Source organism: Phyllobates terribilis, unplaced genomic scaffold (genome assembly GCF_046119375.1).
Source record: "Phyllobates terribilis strain yellow unplaced genomic scaffold, ASM4611937v1 Scaffold_360__1_contigs__length_1932075, whole genome shotgun sequence".
In the NCBI taxonomy this organism is placed as follows: Eukaryota; Metazoa; Chordata; class Amphibia; order Anura; family Dendrobatidae; genus Phyllobates; species Phyllobates terribilis.
Window position 1 is genome coordinate 856,394 of NW_027363120.1, and position 21,658 is coordinate 878,051.

The following is a 21,658-nucleotide window of genomic DNA, read 5'->3' on the forward strand; positions in this document are numbered from 1 at the left end:
CAATTTGCTCCTGGATCTTTCGCATACGGGAAAGACCTGCCTGAACTGAACTTTGGCAGGTTCGCTTATCACTAATAATACACCATATGAGTCTAAGATATAGAATTCTGATCAAATGAGTTTTTTTTATTCTAAAACATTGTTTTCTAGATAAGTCATTTTACAAACAGACAGGAAAATAGTAGGATTTCATTGGTTACTAAGGAGGTCGAGCCCCCTTGGTAGCAGAACGGATCCTGGCTCCCTGTGATACATTCAGGGCTGCTTGTTCACAGCCCTCTGCAAAGCTCCCCTTCACCCTCCGCTCATGTGCTCTGTCCTGGACAAGAGGAGGGCTCCCCCCCGCCTGTGTAAAGCCGTTACAGGACGGAACACATAGGGGGGGGCTCTGCAGAAGGCTGTAAACCAGCAGCCCTTTATACATCATAGGGAATATATTGTTACGGTAGTTGCATGCTGCTGTGCAGCCACAGCCTCTAGAATCCATCCACAAGTTCTGCTACTAAGGAGAAACAACCTCCTTAGCCACCACTGAAATCCTGCAGCACATGGAGCTTTAACTTGGAGGAGACTTTTCACACAGAAGTGAAGCTGCTGGAAGGTCTCCTTTGGAAATGAATATCATGGGCACAGGTACTATAACAGAACTTATGTTTTTTGGAGAGTTCTGCTTTAACTGTATATATCAAAACTGTTGTAACAAGAAACATAAAAAGGTATAGAGGGGAAGGATTAGAGAAAAAGAGAAAAGACAAATTACAGGTTATAATGCTTGAATGATTTTACAGCTAAAAACACTGCTCTCAAAACATACAATATGTGACCATGAACTAAAATCCAAAGCTGTAGGCAATGCCTCTCAGATAATCCATCACGCTTCTATTATTGAAATCTTGCTCGATACGTTTAACCCTTGCTGAAATTGCGGCATACTTTTTGTTTCTTGCAGCGATGGGATTTCCTGCTATTATCTGAATAATTTCAAAACTATGGAGCTCTTGCTGATGTTTCAGACAGTTAATGAACCGGTATATATTTTGGAAAAGAGTACCACATGTTTCTCGAAAGCTACGGTGCCATCCTTCGACATCATTATTTGTTCGCTGTTGATCATTCAATGTTCGTTCATACACATTCCAGAGTTGAACTGGAAACAAAGGTGCTTGACGTCCTCTGCGATTCATTCGACCGATATTAGCTGTCTTCAAAATAGTTGGCGATAGGTATTGCTTCTTGTGGAAAGTCAGGATCTTCCACCAATTCTTCAAATGATTGCACAACATTCTGTGGTGGTATAAAGGCCAGGGCAGGTATCATGCGTATCCAACGGGCAAATTCATGGTCACCTTGGTATTGCATCTTGAGTCCTTCATTTTGAACTTTACGCCAAACCGACTGTGATAGGTGGAAAAAGCAACCAGTCTTCTCAAGGTTGGGGAATTCACTTTCAAATGCCTGTATTGCAGCTAGTTCAAAATCCAACATCAGGTTGTCTGGCTGCCGTCCAGGCTGCAAGTTCTTCAGCTCTTGCAGCAACCTCTGGTATGTAGAACAGCTCTTGTCTGTCAGCAAGGTGCACACTAGCGGAACAACAAGGCCGCTATGGACTACATGGATTGTGTAAAGCTGCTTAAACAAGGCTGGTGTAATGAAAAACATGCCATCAGCAAACCACTCTTTAGTTTGTGCCAGTAGATGGAGATTGTCCCTTGTTCCAAATATCAACATACGGCTGTGTCCATTTCCTAATTTAAAATGAAAGTATTAGTAGAGGAAATAACAGAAAAAGTGTAACAAGCATCAGACATATACTTTTGGGATGAATTCACAAAAAAAAAAATATCCTAATCAGAAGCCTCTGTTCATATCTCACATTAAAAACTCACATTTTGCTCCAGATTTTCTGATTTCATAACTGAAGCAAAATCTAGTGTAAAGGGGCCAACCAATACTTTTTGACAACATATATTGTCCCAGTGGAAAATGATATATTTTTGTTTAAAAAAAAAAAATTATGCATAATGGAATTGTTTTAATACAATGTTAAATAGTTAAGTAGCTTACCAGAGTCATGCAGAAGGTACTGCTGCTGGACACCATCAATACTGATCTCCTGAAACTCCTGGGGGATAGCAAGTTGATCAAGGGTTTGAGGGAACCTTGGGATATTGCTAAACTGCCTTGCTAATCGTATTGTTCTCTTCAGTGATGCTTTCCTTGGGAGAAGTGCTACAACATTAGAATGGGCTCCTGAAACGACGTCTGTGAGAATCTGTTGTGGTGTCTCCTGTGTTGTCCTTGTCCTGGTCCTGCCACATTAACAAGTCGGATTGCTTCAGGTCTTGCAGCTTGTGCTGCGTGACTGTGAAGATTGACTACTTTCACAACTTTGCCAGATTCTTCATTGGTCCAAACACGTCCCATGCAAGTCGACCGTTTTTCACATACCCAGATGGAATGGACATCATCAGCGGTTCGTTTGGAAAATAAGTAAATGTGATTCTCATGGACCAACTTCCTCCTTCCACGTTTGGACAGAACTGAATTCATAGTTGTAGAAAGTGAATTGCTGTGGAAGCGGACTGATTTTTTGTGGCAGTACACTTCTCTCTTTGTGGAGATTTCAGACACTGCTATATTCTGATGTACAAATGGAATAAAAGCTAGTCTAATGTAACTTGCAGGACACCTGACCTGCTACTTGTTACATCTGCAACAAAACTTGCAACAAAGCAGGCCCGTACTGGGTCAGGTAAAAGTTGAAAATTGTTTTGATTTTAGGCCTCTTGCACACTGTAATTTTAGAGTGGTTTCACACTTGTGTTTGGGGCCGCCAGAGGTCGATCCGCTCTGGATCTGACATCCAGCTGACCCCGGGGCAATGCTGGCAGAATGCTGGCATTCTGCTTGCATTGCCCATAGATGTGAACCGCTGGGTTCCGCGATCTGCAGCCGCCCGTTCGCTTTCGTAATACCGCATTCCGCTATCAGTGTCAGAACAAAAAGAAAAGCATTTTCTTCTTTTCATTCCGCTGCAGGTTAGCGGAACGGCGGCATTACAGAAGCGAACAGGAGGCCTGTAGTACATATGTAGTGGAAGTGTGAAAGCACCCTTATGCTGCCACTGTTTTAGAACTCCAAAGCACGTGCTTTACTAGCATTTTTGAGAGCACTTTTGTGAGCGCTCTCGGTAATGACCCATAAGATACAGGCTATTGATGAACGCTAAGTGCTCAAAAATAGCTCCTGTAATAAAATAAAAAGAGCTGGCCGAAACAACACCTCGCTTTTCCAGCCATTGACTTATATATTCAAAATTGGCAATCTTCTTAGCAATTTTCCAGTGCTTAGCACTTGGGAAAGTGCCTACTGTGAAAGGTCATACGGCTAAAACACAAGGCCGAAATTCCCTGCCTAATTTGGGGCCAAAACATCTGGGGGCGAAACATCCGGGGGCGAAACGTGCGGGGGCGAAACGTACCTGGGGGCGAAACTTCCTAGAACCGTTTGAGGGTACCGTTGAATCGCTCATACAAACCATTGGTTTGGGGCTGATACGTGCTCGATACCAGATGCTGCACCTGCATTTTCTTACATAGGGCCTCCATTAAGCAACACATGAACTGGGTCCCCTGGTCGGTAAGCATCTCACTGGGGAAGCCTACTCGCGAAAAGATGGCCAAGAGGGCGTCCGACACCTTATCCGCCCTAATTGAGGACAGGGCTACTGCCTCCGGATACTGGGTAGCATAGTCTATCACAGTAAGGATGAAACGTTTTCCAGAGCTGCTGGGTATGGCCAGTGGTCCCACAATATCCACAACAATCCTCTGGAAAGGCTCCTCTATCACTGGCAAAGATATCAGGGGGGGCATTGGGAGCCGGCCCTGACTTTCCCACTCTTTGACACGTGGTACAGGAGTGACAGTAGTTCACCACATCTGTCCTCATTTTGGGCCAATAAAAGTAGTGAGACAGCCGGGCCTTGGTTTTGCTGACCCCCAAGTGTCCAGCAAGTGGAATCTCATGGGCGATCTGCAACAACTCACCCCTGAATTGGTAGGGGACGACCAGCTGTCTTCCCCTCAGCCACTCCTGTTGGGGTGTACAGGGAACTGTCTCCCAGTACAACCTCCTATGGTCCCACAATACCCTCTCCTTATCCGACTCGGAGGTGGGTTTCTCAGCGAGGCTCCTTAACGCCTCTAGGCTAGCATCTGAGTGCAGAGCTGCTTGAAACTCCTGGCTGGAGGAAGCCAGAAGTGAGGTTAAGGCCACGTCCTCACTGGGACCGGCTCTGGGTCCCTAACTGATTCCGTTATTCCTCTGTCCGAGGAGGGTCCAGAAGGCAGGGCGTTACTTGCATTCTGGGCACTCTGACTGCGGGTAACAGCGGCTATATAGGCCGTCTCCCCGGGGAATAACACCGTCCCATCAGCCTGCGCGGCTATGCGTGCCACTTCCCCATCCTCCCCCATTACCTCAGGTGCAGTGCTACTTATGGGGCAGCTACCATCAGCCAGATCACCGTCTGTTGTGACACTGGTCGCTGGCACAGCACCACCTGCTTCATGGTCCCCGTGCGTCTCTCCATTACCCATAGCACTGACACTTGCTCCTGCTAGGGGATCTTCAGCAATATCACCCTGCAGCGTGACATGGCTGAGTTCTCTTGTACCTTCAAATACATCATCATCAGGTAAAGCTTTGACATTCACATTATCAGCATTAACCTTAACAACTGTATCAGATCGGGCAGGGGTGTCAGGGATATAATAAGCAAATATCCTCCCCAAATCAGATCCCAACAAAACATTTGCAGGCAGGTTTTCAGATACTCCCACTTCCTTCACCCCACTCCCCGCACCCTAATCAATAAAAACCTGGGCAAGGGGCATCGGACACCACCAATCCCGGTGACAGTCAGGGTCTTTCCTGGAATAAGCTCTTCAGCGGACTCCATTTCGGGTCGGATGAGGGTTCGTTCGGCCCCAGTGTCCTTGAGGCCTACAGTGACAGTATCCACCACAGTGACAGACTGCAAGTTTTCACAGGCCCTCCCAACCGGCCCACCCACCAAAAGAATTGATGCATTAGGCCCTGGGACCTTGGATGGGGGGTTCTTCCTCTGCTTCTCTGGGCAAGTGGCACTGAGATGACAAGTCTGGTTGCAGAAATAACACTTGCGGGCATCAGATGCAGGCCGGGCGTTGGTAACGGGGACAAGGCCTCCAGAAGGTCGGATGCTGGGGCAGGGATGGCGGTTGATGGCTTACCCCCTTTCCAGCTGGCAACGCCCGGCTTCCGCACCTCCGGTTGGCCTTGTAGGTGTCTGCGATCTGCGCTGCTTTATTGGCATCTGGTGGCTCCCGATCCATTACCTCAGTCTGACACAGATGCAGGAACTGGTCTTTCACCATCAGGTCCTTTAACTGCTCAAAGGTGGTCGCTGACAGTCCTTGGATCCACTGCTTGAAGTTGGTTCTGAGCCCATGCACCACATCGCTGTAACTGTCGTGCGGTCCACGTTGGAGGTTCCGGAACTTTTTACAGTACACCTCAGGAGTCAGTTGGAACCTCTGGATTAGGGCCTGCTTAATGGCATCATAGTTCCCATCTAGGCCCTGAGGAAGAGCCACAAACACATCCAGAGCTTTGCCTCGCAGCCCTGCAGTTAAGTACCGGGCCCACTGGTCCACAGGCAGCTGGTGCTGTCTGCAAGTCTTTTCAAAACCCCTCAGAAAGGTGTCGAGGTCGCTGTCCTTTAACATCACCGGAAAATGCTCTGGACGGGGTTTAAACAGCCGTGAGGTGGATGGTGAGATCCTGAGCTGGGCCATCTGCAGTTCATGGGCCTTCTGAGCTTGGGCCTGCCGCTTGGCTCTCTCTGCCTCTCACTGGGCTTGGGCCTCCGCTCGTCAGCCTCCTGGTGCTGCTGAATTACTTTCAGCCGTCCTTCATGATCCTCTGCAGGAAGTTGCTGTAGAGCCATCTGCAGATAAGGGTCCAGGCTGCCCTGGTCGCTGACGCGGCATGCGTCTACAGGTGGGACCCCTGCAGCAGTACTGTCCATATCTTGGCTGACCCCTGGCCCTGCTGAGGTCTGGAGAAGGGCTTGCTCTGCCTCCAGTTCGCGCCAGCGCAGCAGCCATTTGTTCTTTGTTTTTGCCGAGGTGGTCCATGCCTTTGGTTATACATATTCCAATAAGAGTGTCCATTTTCTGCTGGCTGTACCAGAACTCCCCAACAATGACCTTGTATTTTGGTGATCAAATAGAAAGAAAAAACGAAGAAGGGTAGGGGTGACTGCTGCACATACAGTATTGTCTCAGATCTAATAAACACTGAGTTCAATCTTCAAAACTTTTGTGCAGGGTCCAGGTAAGAACCGTGCAAGTTTTTAGTGAGAGGAATGATTGCTCAAACCAGATCACTAATGTCCTATGATCCCACCGCTTGCCACCAATTGTCAGGAAAACTTGGTCAGACCTTGCAGCACTCTGGCACCCCCTTATCCTGCTGGTGAAACACGGTATTGACCGAGGATAAGCAACAGGGCGCAGCTGCTCTCATTTATGTCGACTATTGCGGCACGTGATGTGACAGGATGTATATATACCACCAGTTCCGTCCAGGAACGTATATATACCTCAATCCCACCACCCTCAACCACAATATCACATAAATACACCGTATGCTGCCACCACCGATCTCTTACCAGGTGGATCGGGTACCCGTTCGGTAACGTGAATTAGCGGGTGAGGACCGGGTTTGCTCAACATAGGACAAGAAGAACGAAGCTAGTAAATAATAATTTACTCCTGAAAGTTGGCAGTGTTTGCAAAAGATATACAAGATATTATAAAAGACAATTTACATATATGCACAAAACAGTTATTAAAATAAAAGGGGTAAATAATAGCAAAACCTGCGCCACGAGGTGATGGTCTCAGATTCTGTGGGGGGGGGACGGCTCCCCGGAAATTAGGTGTGATTCCTCCACGCAGCTAGGAGTGCTTGCATCTGACGTCCCTGGGTTGGAATGAGCCAACATGGACGTTCTGGTTTTTAGTAAGGAGGCAAAACACTAGGACACACCCATGTTGTTTACCTCACACGGGGGCTCGGTTTTGTGAACCCACCCAGCTGCACAAGACATAAAAATCCTTCATCTTCCATATCTTGGTATGGGGGGGCCCACATCCAAGATGGATACATAATGTTTGCCGTCACCAATATTCACGGAGATTGATATCAAATTTGATATTTCTATGATGTTCAGAAGCTCAGAACCCATTTCCTAGGTTTCTGGTGGTTTCCCAGTTATGAAAGATACAACATCATAACTGGAAAAAGGTGAGCATCCCAAAAATGTGGTCCATGTGTTTGTGACAGTCATGTGCATTGTTAACCCCTTAACATTTGACGTACTAATACGCGTCTGTGCCCTGGGACTTAAGAGCCAGACCCGTATTAGTACGTCATAGCGATCGCGCGCGCACACAGGCTGTGCGGGCGCGATCGCCGCCGGGTGTCAACTGATTGTCACAGCTGACACCCGGTACTATGTGCAGGGAGCGGTCACGCACCGCTCCCAGCACATTAACCCCCGCGATGCTGCGATCGAAGTCGATCGCAGCATTGCGGTGGCAAGGGGAGGTGATCGCAGATACTCACCTCCTCTTCCGGCTTCCAGCGCTGTCTGCCGTGGCTTCCAGGATGTTGCCATGACAACATCCGGGTCACCAGACAGCAGGAAGATTTTTTGGACATGCGCAGTGCATCTCCAAAAATCTTCTCCCTGTCCAGCGCTGACAGCCTGCATGACACAGGGATGGTGCTGCATTCCTGTGCCATGCAGGCGATCAGAGAAAAAAAAGTGAAAGTCCCATAGTGGGACAAAGTAATAAAGTATAAAAACTATCAGAAAGTGAAAAAAAAAATAAAAAAAATTGTAAAAATATATATAAAAAAAAAAAATAAAAAAAAATAATCCACCAAAAATAAAAATATAATGTACCCATCAATGAATATCATTATATATAAAAAAAAAAACACAACAATAAAAGTACACATATTTGGTATCGCCACGTCCGGAACAACCTGACCTATAAAACTGTCCCACTAGTTAACCCCTTCAGTGAACACGTTAAAAAATAAAAATAAAAAACGAAGCAAAAAACAATGCTTTATCACCATACCGCCCAACAAAAAATGGAATAACACGCGATCAAAAAGACAAATATAAATAAAAATGGTACCGCTGAAAAAGTCATCTCGTCCCGCAAAAAACAAGCTGCCATGCAGCTCCATCAGCCAAAAAATAAAAAAGTTATAGCTCTCAGAATAAAGCTATGCTAAAAAATAATTTTTTCTATAAAATTGCTTTTATTATGTAAAAGTGCAAAACATAGAAATACGATATAAATGTGGTACCGCTGTAAACGTACTGACCCGAAGAATAAAGCTGCCTTATCAATTTTACCACACGCGGAACAGAATAAAAAAAAAACAAAAAAAACAATTCATGAATTGTTGGTTTTCGTTTATTCTGCCTCCCAAAAATCGGAATAGAAAGCGATCAAAAAATGTCACGTGCCTGAAAATGGCACCAATAACAACGTCAACTCATCCCGCAAAAAAAAAGCCGTCAAATGACTGTCTGCCAAAATCTGGAAAAATTATAGCTCTCAAAATATGGCGATGCAAAAACTAGATTTACTAAAAATGCATCTTAGTGTGTGACAGCTGTCAGTCATAAAAACCCCATATGATTCTGGTATCTCTGTAATCACACCGACCTGAAGAATAAGGTCATCTAATCACTTATACCGCATGAGGAACGGCATAAAAAAAACTCTCGAGTTGTGCTAGGGTTAGGGTTGTGCTACGGTTAGGGTTGTGCTATGGTTAGGGTTAGGGTTGTGATGGGGTTGGGATTTTTTTCAAAAGTAAGAAAAAAAGATGACGATATGGCGACTAGTGTTGAGCGCAAGTGCTCGCTACTTGAGTTTGCATCGGGTGTTCTGGTATGCATTGAGTATCGTGGGTATTTGAGTGACATGCTCGAGTCTCCGCCCCATATGCTTCACGGCCCAAAAAACTTTGCGGGGATTGCCTGCCATGCACGAGCGATCCCTGCATGTTTTTTTTTGGGTGTCTAATAACCGTGAAACATCCGGGCGGGGACTCGAGCATTTCATTCGAGCACATGCAGTACATGGTGCATACCTGAGTACCCGATGCAAACTCAAGTAGCGAGCACTTGCGCTCAAAACTAATGACAACTTATTCAATATGATGACCTAATGTTATCAAATTCTGTGTCGTACCTCCAAATGCAACATGGTGTCCACTAACAAATTGTCGGCTCAAATTGTTAGCGGACACCATGTTGCATTTGGAGAGTCCCTTTGTGCCCAAACATTGGAGCTCCCCCACAAGTGACCCCATTTTGGAAACTAGACCCCCCAAGGCACCTATCTAGATGCATAGTGAGCACTTGGAACCCTTAGGTGCTTCACAAATTGATTCGTAAAAATGGAAAAGTATTTTTTTTCCACTTTTTCATTTTTACAAATCAATTTGTGAAGCACCTGGGGGTTCCAAGTGCTCACTATGCATCTAGATAGGTGCCTTGGGGGGTCTAGTTTCCAAAATGGGGTCACTTTGTGGGGGAGCTCCAATGTTTGGGCACATCAGGGGCTCTCCAAACACAACATGGCGTCCGCTAATTATTCAAGCAAATTTTACAATCAAAAAGTCAAATGGCGCTCCTTCCCTTTCGAGCCCTGCCGTGAGCCCAAACAGTGTTTTTTCCCCACATATGGGGTATCTGCGTGCCCAGGGGAAATTGCACAAAAAATTTTATGTAGATACAAGTCTGTACATCAGTACAGGGGAGAACACAAGAGCGGTGTATGATCCGAGCTGCGGTAATACATTATACCTGTATAACAATTGGCGCAGGCTTTGGCACTTTCCGGTCTCCTTTCAGAGGCTGCCCGTTCTTCTGGGTCATTACTTGCTTGTTGCCATTTCCTAGAGCTTTTCTTGATGTTTTCCCACATGATACAGAACCGCGCACTTTGTCCTGGTGGCTTTTGACAAGTGACTTTACTTTAGGGAAATATAGATCATGTGAGGACAGTTCCTGAGCCAACCATGTGGAGCATCAATGGGCATGAAAGTGAAAGATTGCCAACACCAAAGCTGCAGAGGCAAAAGTCTTCCAATACACAAGGAACAGAATTATGCCCACCTGGATGTCAGGTGTACTAGTAATCCCAGCACCCAACCCTCATGCCCAAAAGGACTACGTCATTTCTGCACTAAAAGTATTTCACGTGTCAAAACCCCACTGAAGTGGCACTTTAACCCCTTACCAACATGATTTGCAGTTACATCATATGCCAGCTCTGACTTCTTGCCTGGAAGATGATGGCTGTGATATTTAGCCATCATCTGCCTTTAATAGCCACATGTAGAGCAGAGCTCCACCTGTTAGAGATGGACAGCAGCATTAACAGCGAACTGAGAAGGGAGTCATGCCATGTGCCCAACTGTGCCCCTGTAACACGATCGTGGGATGCCATCACTGCCAGGAAGGAGTCTGCTGAAAAGACCCATGCCTGTCATGACAGATCTGTGAATGCTGGCTATATACTGCAGTATTGCTGTACATAACACAAGAAACCAGATGATTGCATGTTCACGTCCCCTAAGGCTATGTGCCCACGATGCAGAAATGCTCCGGATTTTTCCTGAGCCTTTCTGCATCTCTCCTGGCAGACAAAACGCATGGGGATTGTACATGCGGATTGTACATGCGTTTTTCCTGCCAGGGACATGCGGATGTGAAGCGTTCTTCACATGCATTTCTGCATGTGGGTTGACAAGCGCTTTTCAAGCGATTTTAGCATCACTTGGAAAGTGCTTGTCAACTTGGTCACACTATATAAATCCATGCAAATGGAGTGTGACCCGAGAGAATGTCAAAAAAATAAAAAATAAATCTATACTTACCTTGCGATGGCCCCCGGAGTCTTGCTTCACTCGGTGCCGACTGCCGGCAGATCGCGGTACAGTGCACTGAAGGACCTGCCGACGTCAGCGTCGCGTGACCAGTCACAAGAATATGACGTCAGCGCAGGTCCTTCAGTCCATCGCGATTTGCCGGCATGAGAGGAGGAGCGCAACGGGGGCCGCCAGAAGGTAAGTATCATATTTATTTTTTATTTTATTCTTTTTTTTCACAGTTTCTATGGTACCTGGGTCTGGAGGAGAGTCTCCTCTCCTCTAGACCTGGGTACCATCTGCACATTGGAACACGTGGATTGCGCATCTACAAATACAGTGATGCGTAGTCCATGCGTTCTAATGCAAGTCAATGGCGTATAGCAAATGTGGTGCCAATATTCAAAAAGGGGACAAAAACTGAACTTGGAAATTATAGGCCAGTAAGCTTAACCTCTACTGTGGGTAAAATCCTGGAGGGTTTCCGTAGATATGCTATGATACAGTATCTGAAGAATAACCTCATGACCCAATATCAACATGGGTTTATGAGGGACCGTTCCTGTCAAACTAATCTGATCAGTTTTTATGAGGAGGCAAGTTCTGCACTGGACCAAGGAAATGCAGTGGATGTTGTTTATATGGACTTTTCAAAAGCTTTTGATACGGTTCCACACAAAAGGTTGATACATAAAATGAGAACAATGGGGATAGGGGAAAATATATGTATGTGGGTTAAGAATTGGCTCAGGGATAGGAAACAAAGGGTGGTTATTAATGGAAAACACTCAGACTGGGTCTCCGTTAACAGTGGGGTACCACAGGGGTCAGTATTGGGCCCCCTTCTTTTTAACATTTATTAATGACCTTGTAGGGGGCATATAGAGTAATATTTCAATATTTGCAGATGACACTAAACTCTGCAGGGTAATCAATACAGAGGAGGACAATTTTATATTACAGGAGGATCTGTGTAAACTAGAAGCTTGGGCTGATAAATGGCAAATGAGCTTTAATGGGGATAAATGTAAGGTAATGCACTTGGGCAGAGGAAATAAAATGTATAATTATATGCTTAATTGTAAAACACTGTGCAAAACTGGAACTGAAAAAGACCTGGGTGTATTGGTGGACGACAAGCTCACGTTTAGTGGCCAGTGTCAGGCAGCTGCTGCAAAGGCAAATAAAATAATGGGATGCATTAAAAGAGGCATAGATGCTCATGAGGAGAACATAATTTTACCTCTATACAAGTCACTAGTGCGACCACACTTAGAATACTGTGTACAGTTCTGGTCTCCGGTATATAAGAAAGACATGGCTGAACTAGAGCAGGTGCAGAGAAGAGCGACCAAGGTTATTAGAGGACTGGGGGGTCTGCAATACCAAGACAGGTTATTACACTTGGGGTTATTTACTGTGGAAAAAAGAAGGCTTAGAGGTGATCTTATTACTATGTACAAGTATATGAGGGGACAGTACAAAGACCTTTCTACTGATCTTTTTACTCTGAGGCCTGAGACGGGGACAAGGGGGCATCTTCTACGTCTGGAGGAAAGAAGGTTTAATCATAATCACAGACGGGGATTCTTTACTGTAAGAGCAGTGAGACTATGGAACTCTCTGCTGCATGATGTTGTAATGAGTGATTCACTGTTAAAATTTAAGAAGGGCATGGATGCCTTTCTTGAAAAGTATATTGCAGGTTATAAATACTAGATTCCTTGATAGGGCGTTGATCCAGGGAACTAGTCTGATTGTCGTATGGAGTCGGGAAGGAATTTTTTTCCCCAATGTGGAGCTTAGTGTTTGCCACATGGTTTTTTTTTGCCTTCCTCTGGATCAACATGTTAGGCTATGGGTTGAACTAGATGGACTTAGTCTTCCTTCAACCTTAAAAACTATGTTACTATATAATGGTGGCGAAAACGCAGCACTTCCGCAAAATAATTGGTAGTGCTGTTTTTTTTTCCGCAATGATAATCCGCAGCGGAAATTTCCACAGCATGTGCACAGCACATGCGGATCATCATTGGGGAACATGGCAGGCCTTCTACCATGCGTTTTTTAAGCATTTCTGCAGCATTTTTGCCGCTGCGGAAACGCTTAAAAAGGAATCGTGGGCACACAGCCTAAGGGGACAAAAAGGAAAAAGTTTAATCTGAACATTCAAATCACTCCTGCCCCTCTATGACCCATTTTAAAATAAAACATATGGGCGTTATCCAATCAAAATATAAAAATAATTAACCTGATCAGTGAACGGCATAAAAACAAAAACCCTCATATGGCTGTATGGACAGAAAAATAAAGCTACTGCTCTTAGAAGAATAAGAAAAATGCAGAGCCGGGAAATAACATGGTCAGGAAGGGGTTAAATTCTGCCACTTCTATAGAAAATTGAACCCATTTCGCTGACTGCCTTCAATGGCAGCCAAATAAGGCAGAGGGTTAGAGGAATACCGACCTTATATTGTAGACTTCTAGGATGCTTAAGAAGTGGACAATCCCTTTAAGCTACATTGTGCAGACAAAGCCATGGCAGTGTAGAAGGCCGACAAGATCTCAGTGGAAAGGCTGCAGGTTTGCATCTGCATTAGGCAAGTTATAGAGGTAGAAGTGTTGGGACCTTGTTGCTGTGCAGGTAGAATCTGGAGCCTCGGCACCGTCCTGCGGAGCCCATACTACAGGGAGGAGGAGCAGCGCCATGTGTAGTAATCTGAGCAGGATAGTCCGTGTTCAGCCAGCACTGATGGAGACTGACACCCCAACTCATTACCCAATACATGACCGGCTTAAAGACCCTCTCCCATCAGAGCTTATCCTCTTACTATATTGTAATCAGATTATACAGCACTGCACTTACAGCTGCTCATTATACCTTTCTACTGGGCTAATTATTCTCTTTTCTCTGCTCTATGTAGAATTAGCTGGGTCCCCTCCTGACCCAGCCGCTCTCATCTCCCTGCCAGGGACTTTTGCAGTGACTTATGACTCCTGCAAGGAAAACTGACCTCCTGTTTCTACATACAGCTTATAAATATTAGCAAAAATGTCCAATCACATTGTAAATATAACGGCATCCAAAAATGTGTGCGTCCAATGGACATTCCACACGGACAGTGTAGAGCAGGGGTCTCAAACTCGGCTGGGTATATGGGCCGCATATGGAAAAAAATATGAATTTGGGGGGCCACATTCTTTGCAGGTCAAAGTGACATTTTTAGTGATGCCATTTTTTTTGTATACACCGTCTGAACATTTTTGCTGTGTTTATTTTATTTTTTTATAGCTTGGGTCGTTACGGATGTGGCGATAATAAATGTGCACTTTTTGTGTTTACTTTAGTTTATATATTTAGTTTATATATAAAACAGCATTTTTAGTGGCAAAATATTTTTTCATGCTTTATTTTTATTTTTATAATTTAGTTTCCCTCTTTTGGCCACATAGAGTAATATAGTTTCAGAATTAGCACCATATATAGTAATTCTGGCAAACATCTAGTAATTTGCCCCATCCTGGTCCCCATCTTGAAGTAACGTGCCCCATCCTGGTGGTCCCCATCTTGCAGTAAAGTGGCCCCCATCTTGCAGTAATGTGGCCCATCCTGGTGGTCCCCATCTTGCAGTAATGTGCCCCATCCTGGTGGTCCCCATCTTGCAGTAATGTGCCCCATCCTGGTGGTCCCCATCTTGCAGTAATGTGCCCCATCCTGGTGGTCCCCATCTTGCAGTAATGTGGCCCATCCTGGTAGTCCTCATCTTGCAGTAATATGCCCATCCTGGTGGTCCCCATCTTGTAGTAATATGCCCCATCCTGGTGATCCCCATCTTGTAGTAATGTGCCCCATTCTTGTCCCCACCTTGTAGTAATGTGCCCCATCCTAGTGGTCCCCATCTTGTAGTAATGTGCCCCATCCTGGTGGTCCCCATCTTGTAGTAATATGCCCCATCCTGGTGGTCCCCATCTTGCAGTAATATGCCCCATCCTGGTGGTCCCCATCTTGCAGTAATATGCCCCATCCTGGTGGTCCCCATCTTGCAGTAATATGCCCCATCCTGGTGGTCCCCATCTTGCAGTAATATGCCCCATCCTGGTGGTCCCCATCTTGCAGTAATATGCCCCATCCTGGTGGTCCCCATCTTGTAGTAATATGCCCCATCCTGGTGGTCCCCATCTTGCAGTAATATGCCCCATCCTTGTGGTCCCCATCTTGCAGTAATATGCCCCATCCTGGTGGTCCCCATCTTGTAGTAATATGCCCCATCCTGGTGGTCCCCATCTTGCAGTAATATGCCCCATCCTGGTGGTCCCCATCTTGCAGTAATGAGCCCCATCCTGGTGGTCCCCATCTTGTAGTAATATGCCCCATCCTGGTGGTCCCCATCTTGCAGTAATATGCCCCATCCTGGTGGTCCCCATCTTGCAGTAATATGCCCCATCCTGGTGGTCCTCATCTTGCAGTAATATGCCCCATCCTGGTGGTCCCCATCTTGCAGTAATGAGCCCCATCCTGGTGGTCCCCATCTTGCAGTAATGAGCCCCATCCTGGTGGTCCCCATCTTGTAGTAATATGCCCCATCCTGGTGGTCCCCATCTTGTAGTAATATGCCCCATCCTGGTGGTCCTCATCTTGCAGTAATATGCCCCATCCTGGTGGTCCCCATCTTGCAGTAATATGCCCCATCCTGGTGGTCCCCATCTTGCAGTAATATGCCCCATCCTGGTGGTCCCCATCTTGCAGTAATATGCCCCATCCTGGTGGTCCCCATCTTGTAGTAATATGCCCCATCCTGGTGGTCCTCATCTTGCAGTAATATGCCCCATCCTGGTGGTCCCCATCTTGCAGTAATGAGCCCCATCCTGGTGGTCCCCATCTTGCAGTAATGAGCCCCATCCTGGTGGTCCCCATCTTGTAGTAATATGCCCCATCCTGGTGGTCCTCATCTTGCAGTAATATGCCCCATCCTGGTGGTCCCCATCTTGCAGTAATATGCCCCATCCTGGTGGTCCCCATCTTGCAGTAATATGCCCCATCCTGGTGGTCCTCATCTTGCAGTAATATGCCCCATCCTGGTGGTCCCCATCTTGCAGTAATATGCCCCATCCTTGTGGTCCCCATCTTGCAGTAATATGCCCCATCCTGGTGGTCCCCATCTTGTAGTAATATGCCCCATCCTGGTGGTCCCCATCTTGCAGTAATATGCCCCATCCTGGTGGTCCCCATCTTGCAGTAATATGCCCCATACTTGTGGTCCCCATCTTGTAGTAATATGCCCCATCCTGGTGGTCCCCATCTTGTAGTAATATGCCCCATCCTAGTGGTCCTCATCTTGCAGTAATATGCCCCATCCTGGTGGTCCCCATCTTGTAGTAATATGCCCCATCCTGGTGGTCCCCATCTTGCAGTAATATGCCCCATCCAGTAGAATTGTCCTCTGCGCTGTTCTTCACACACATAAAAAAGTAAAAAAAAAAAATAAAAAGATTCCTTTCACCTGTCCCCCGTTCCCTCTGCTTCCTTTGTGCACATGTGGCCCGCGGGCCGCATGTTTGAGACCTCTGGTGTAGACGGTTATGTAAAAGAATGGGAAGCCACTAGGTGGCAGCACAACGTCACATAACAGGATTTTTTATCCAGATGGCTGTGAATCTACTAGTCATTAGGTTACCTGACTCAAGTAATCATTCATAGATCTCCACAGCCCAATGTAGATGTATTGAAGTAGAACAGTGAGACCAGAACCAGTTAGGCTTGTATTTTACCAGTGAGATTCAAAGACACAATTTAAACTTCCTTGACATTACAATAATAAATACCAACCAAGGCCGGTTACCACAACACTGAAAACTGACAGCCACAAGTGGGTTACTATCCTGGCAGAGCTACCATCCGGCTCCCCTACGTAGAGGAATACCGAAAAGCCAATATATACGCCTAAGGAGAAATTGCTCAACGGTGAATGAGTACATGATAAAATCGAGGGAATTACAAAAACGCTTCCTACAAAAGGGATATCCTAAAAAAGTGCTAGGCCAACGCCCTTACAAGAGACAGAAATTCTCTATTGACCCCTAAAGCACGAGAACAACAAGATAATGAGATCCATCTAATAGGAACCTACGACGACCGAAATCAGGGGGTGATGAACATACTCTATGATCTTTGGGCAATTTTGAGATCAGATAAAGATCTGCAAGATGTGGTCCCTGAGAGCCCCAGGGTCACATACAGGAGAGGCAGGAACCTTAGAGACCACCTTGTGCGCAGCTACTTTGTGGAGGACAACACGGGCAAAACAACGTGGCTGAGCAGTGACACCATGGGGACTTATAGATGTGGTGACTGCAAAGCCTGCAAATACATCTGTAAAAGCAAGAAATGTATCAGTGCCACAACCAAACTAGAAGACCAAAATCACGAATTCACAAACTGCAAGACGCAAGGAGTAATCTATATGGCAACTTGCCAATGTCCGATGAACTACATCGGCAAAACCAAAAGAGTTCCGGAGACGGATATTGCACCATATCGGTTATGTCAGACGTAGGGAGGACACAACTCTCTCGAGACACATGCTTGAGAAACACACCTTGGACCCGTTTTCTTTATACTTTCAAGCCATCGAAGTAGTACGCCCCCCGAGAGGAGGTAATTGGAACCAACTGCTGCTTCAGAAAGAAAGTAGATGGATCCATAGAATGAAATCCTATAACCCACACTACACAAATGAAACATTGTCCTTCTCATGTTTCATTGACACATAATAACATTTTCACCCCCTATGAAACCTCTTGAACCTCGCTAGACCTAAAAACTCTCTAAAATATAATATGTAGAATCCAGTCCATGTTCTTCATAATGGATATTGGTCCACATAACTATCAAATCAGCGCCATATAGGACCAAAACTATTAAAGTTATTATACTTTAAAATCACAAAATGACCTCTTGAACAAATTGAACTTTGATAACAATTGGACAAATTTCATCAGAATTTCTTCCTTTGTTTTTAGATTATAAAATACTCATCTGAAGACTTAATAATACAGATACATCGATACAATGAGACACACTGATACAATCAGAATAAAAGTCATCCCAATGTCTATTATGGACATATTGATACGATCAAATGAAATGAACTTTGAGGAAATAGACGTCCGCAAGCGTTTGCTGGTGTGGAAGCAGTGACATAGCCAGATGGCATTTGTCACGATGAAAGGAAGTTCTGCATCGATGTAAGTGTAGGTGGGACGAGGTAGCACATGAAACAGGCAGATCTGTCTGTAAACAAAACAAATGACAAACTCCGAACAAACACTATTAACAACTCATATCGCAACAAACTCGTAGAGACGACATTATAAGATGCAATGCAATATACCAGTCTCCTTCCCTAGATATAAAAGACATATTAATACTGTGAGATCGCAGTGCAGCCAAGACATCTCTGTGAGAAAAAGATCCTCCTGGAAGAATGAGACGAGTCCCTGCATGATTATATGATCGCAACATGATACGCCTGCAACGCACCCGAGTCACTCGATTGGATGACAGAAGGGGGGGCGCACAAGAGGTGGCACCAACTTTCCTATAAAGTCACGCTGGTTTAGCCGCCAGACGCTGCCGGCAACCCTGCCGATAAGTTTATTACAAAACTATCGTACTATCAAACCAAAAAAGATCATAGACTGTGAGCCCCTGATGACCATGAGAGTCTCATAAGAATGATGAAACGCGTAGGGCTGAGCATTTCTATAGAAAGTACTACAAGAGATGATTAGCCAGGCTACCTCAATATAAAGCTCCTAGATCAGGAGAAACAAGCACCGCACCGGTATATGACGGCAGCACTATAAAGCCGTTCTGAAGAGAATAGCACAGGACATGGTAAAATGAATATTATTAATGCCATTATCAGACTGCAGACTCACAATGAGGAGAGATGAGATGGCATGATTTCTAATAGCCAGAGGCCAAATTGAAAAGGGAGTTATACATATAAATAAAGAGATACCCCTAGGAATTGTGACTAATCCCTGGCCTCCCAACAAGACAATATATATAAATGGTTAGCCGGTGAGATAAATTAAAACCATACACAATAGTCCTATGTTTAGGATAATTTTAGGAAATTTGTCACGGATTTTGGACACTTAAAAAAAAATCCTTTTTAAAATATTGAATAAAGGTTATTTTTTATATTTTACTCCCATTGGATTTGACTGAAATACTGCAGAATTATCTTGGATCATATTTATACTATATAAAACAGTGAGGGGTCAATATTGGTTTAGTAGTTTCCATATTACTCTGGATAGGCTTCTCAGTGTCTACGGCATGGCAGGCTGGATGGCAGCGTTCTGCTACGATCCAGCCTGCCATCTCAATGTAGCAGAGCTGGAGCCGTCGTGGGAACCATGGAAAGGTAAAGATGAGGTTTGTTAATTATTTTACTTCTATTGCAGGAGACATTGGCTTCAGCTGGAATGGGCGTGATGGTAAGTATGGTTTAATTTAGGATATTAAAGTATTGTGTGTTTATTTCAATTAAAAGATTTTATTCTGGGTGTTGGTGTTTTATTCACTTTCACTATGGGGTTAGTAATGGGCGCGTCTTATAGACACCTCCTCATTACTAACCTGGGCTTGATGTCAGCTGGCATTATAAGCTGACATCAACCCCAGCCCTATTACTCCAGTGCCACCGCTACAGGGCAGTGGGAGAGCGAGGCTAAGTGCCAGAATTGGCGCATCCTATGGATGTGTCATTTCTCGGGCGGCTGACGGCTGGTGTTTCTAGCCTGTGAGGCGGCCAATATTCATGGCACCCTTCCTGGGCTATTAATATCAGCCCCCAGCTGTCTGCCTAGCCTTTGCTAGCTATTAAAATAGGGGGAACCCACGTCATTTTTTTTTGGGTCCCCCATTTTAAGATGGCGGATACACAGGTGCAAAATACTGATGAAACAATCACTCACAACCTACAATTTCATGGAGGGGGTGACTGCCTAGTATTAGAATTGCACAAAGATAGGCTTGTATAGGGTGCTGTTCACACTAGGGTAGTGCACAGTATCCGGCCCTGGGCACGGAGCGGGTCTGGGCCATGGCTGCACCCCATCGACAACATAGGACCCGGCTCCGAGTCCCCCATCCCCCAGGGTAGGGCTTCCAGCGTCACACATCTGCTATCTTTATGTGGGCCTGCTGCATCCTGGTAGTGCATTTGGCTTTGAAGATCAGGCCAGGTAAACACTGCTGCCCTTTCCTTACCCCCAGCATAGTGAGCGGGGGTGAGGAGCAAGGGGGAATGTGTGTGTGGAAATATAAGGAACAGGGGGGTAATGTGTCAGGAGACAGAGTAGGGGGAGAAAAGTTTGTGCGGGCACATAATAGAGACTGGATAATGTGGAGAAAGGGTTAACATGAAGAGACAGTGTGAGGGCATACCAAAGAGGAGACAGTACATGTACTGATGGTGGTTCTGGTGATGTTGTACTGTACTGATGAGGGTTGTGATGCTGTATTTCTGCATACTGCTGGTAGTTCTATTGATGTATTTTTGTGCAGCTATTGGTTCTGATCCTGTACACATGGAACAGTCCATAACTTGTAAGATTACATGATACATGGCCATGTTAATAAAGTGTTGTGCTGTCTGAGAAGAGTTACTGTTTTTATTTGTTTTAGGAAAATTAAAGGGTTAGATCAAGTTTGTGATGAAAGTCTGCAATCACTGACAGCATACCTCTGAATTTTCACCGTGTGCATGTGCACTGCATGCGGTCAGGATTCTCTGGTGCTAGTGGTGAGAGCAGGAAGTCTTGAAACCACAATTATGCGAATTGCATACACATGATCACATGCCGACTAGACATGCATGGCCTCATTCTATACAAATTACTTGAGTGAGGCTGGTCACGTTTAGTTGGAATGTGGCCAGAAGTATGAAAATCTCATACTTGCACGCACATGACCTTTCAGGATTCTCCTGTACTGGAGTAAAGGTGAAAGTGTGCAGTGCATGCGCTGCGAGTATTCAGAAGTCTGCAGTCACCTAGAGTTCTTCCGACTTTAATCACAAACCTGGACAACCCTTTTAATTATACAATTAAGTACTGTAGCATGCCCAATCCTAAGAGCGTGTAATATACTCAATGTCAGGATTCAGCTCTGCTAGCTGGGTCCAGCAGACACCACATGACCACTCGTATGTGATTTTCATACTTACGGTTATGTGACAACTAGCCTTTAATCCTGCTTCTCTTCATGAAATAGGAGCTGTAGTTTTTGACTGAAATTGAGAGAATTAGGAAGAGTAGCTAGTCACGTGACTGTCAAAAAGCAAATCGTATATGAGCGTTCACATGACTACTATTCAAACTGCATGAGCGGTGTGTGTGGGGGGCGCCAAACTGAATTCCTGCTCCGGGTGCCGGAAAACAGATCTGCCTCTGTGCTAAGCTTGCAGATATGGTCAGAAGTTCTGTAAGACATTGCTCTATAGATCAGATATTCTTCCAGAAACAAACCGCCTGGAAGCCTCCTTGTCAGATTTATGCTTAAGAACCAATTATATTTTACTTTAAATATTTCTAATAAAGAAAATAATCAATACAGTAATTATAATCC